We start from the raw sequence: 2145 nt of genomic DNA, 5'->3' as shown, positions 1-2145 counted from the left end.
TCGCACAACAAGAAATCACACAATCCCAAATACTTGAACAGAAAAAACTGCACAAAGTTCTCCCAACCGATATTGCATCTCATTCCATAGTTGAATAATTCAAATCCTTAATTGAAAAAGGATCAAAATAACCTTCATAATCACCTCTTGAATATAAAATTGACCACAGTTGAAAAATAAAAAACCACAACAAAATTCTTTGAATAACTGCCGAATCCTCTTCAAGAAACTCCCAGGATCATATGTCAAACCCAGAAAATTTCATATCCATGAAAAGAAACAAGGCTATTACAAAAACCAAACATAATCAAGAAACAAATACAATCAAAATTCTCAAATCTTATCAAAGAAGAACAACCACGCCACAAGCCATCTTCGGCCAGATGATTCCCCATCAGATTCAAGGCCGTAACCGACCACAAAACAGAAATTTCATCCCAAAAAATACTCAATCCACCGTCGAGTAAATGAAAATCCTCTTCAAAAATCTAATCCAAATATATAAACTTACCAACTTCAATCAAGAAAGGTAAATTCGAATAATAATTCCAGACAATACCCAAATCTGATTGAAGGAGAAACGAAGTCAGTCTTTGGTTATGTAGCTTCTCTACCCAGATCCCTTAAAGAACCTTCGTCGGCCATGCCTGGCCGACGGAGAGACACTGATTTCCAAGGTATCGTCAAAATCTCCAAGATCGTCTTCTTCGCATGCTCCGCCCTTTTCGCACGCTCCGCTAGTTTAGATTCTTGGAGCAATTAATTAACCCAGCTTCAAAGATTTAACTACAACATATTGAACCAAATTATTCTTGCATATAAAATGAGTGTTCATTACATTCAAAAAATTAATTGTGAAAATTAGTTAAATATGAAGAAATGTGTATTTCAAAGCCACAAACAAAACTATTAAATGAATATGATGTCAACATATAATATCATATAAAATATAAATCTCCAAACTCATGCATCAATTTCTAATAGCGATCTTTTCCTTCTTGAAGTTTGATGCAATGATACAAATTTTGTATCATTTGCAACACATCTCAAATAATTTCAATGGCTTCAATACCGTGATTGGTTCTTAGCATCACATTATTAATACTAAATATCAATATCATGCTAGAAGGAAAACTTTATGAACTAGAGTACTTTCTTCGACACCCTTATCACTTGTATGAGTTGCTTAAGACTTTGAAATATTTATCATCCCATCAAGATATACCTTTAAACTTGCATGAAATTTTTTTTGTTTGTTTTGGGAGTAAATTCTTCCAAATGGTGTGATAGACTTTAAGATTTTGAAGATTTAAATTGTGGTTTAAGTTATTCATTTTATTAATAATTTGGGACTCACATTTCATTAAAAGAAAAATTAAGAAATTATTTAGGATGTGAGAACTTATGATATAGAAAAAGAGAAACTATTTACCTTAGATCTTAAATTTAAGGTGTCAATAAGCATTAATATAGTTTCTCAAATATAAGTCTAATGAAATGCAATGAACTTATTACTTTTAACTCTTCCAAATGCTTAAGTAGGTGTAAATCTCCTAGAATTATAATCTTACGCAAAAAGTGCTTCCAATTAAACCCACCTAATCACTTAAAATCCATGATAACAATTTTATAATTTAATGCAATATAGGCTATGCTATTTTTACTTAGGAGCCCTGACTTACAACTTATCCACTGAAGGCAAGCAGCCCAGCCATGTAGGGTTTGCAAATCTTTCTAACTAATACAAAGTTTATGCTTGGTCTTTAAAGGTCTTTTATTGGTTTTAAATTTCAAAGTTTGTTTCTTGTTAATTTAATTTTTTTCCTTTTTTGTTACAAAAAATAGTTTCTAAAAACTATATCTTTAAAATAAATCCAAGCTTGTCCTGAATCTATCAATAAGCAAGTACATGAAAGCGAACAAGCTTTGGTTTATTACATTTAAAACATATTTTAATAAAACAAAACACTATTCAATATATGTCAATATATCATAAAATAAATATAGAAAAGAATAATTATTCTCTAGAAAGTATATGGTTAGTATCCTAGCTCTCTAACACTTAGTGTGTACTAAGCCATGAGGGAGTTACCATGTTAGTTGTTTGTTGTTTACTTTTTAATTTAAATTACTTTACTTTAAAAT

The sequence above is a fragment of the Dendrobium catenatum genome, unplaced genomic scaffold, assembly GCF_001605985.2.
Source record: "Dendrobium catenatum unplaced genomic scaffold, ASM160598v2 fragScaff_scaffold_1232, whole genome shotgun sequence".
NCBI lineage: Eukaryota > Viridiplantae > Streptophyta > Magnoliopsida > Asparagales > Orchidaceae > Dendrobium > Dendrobium catenatum.
Note: the sequence above shows the minus strand (reverse complement) of the source record.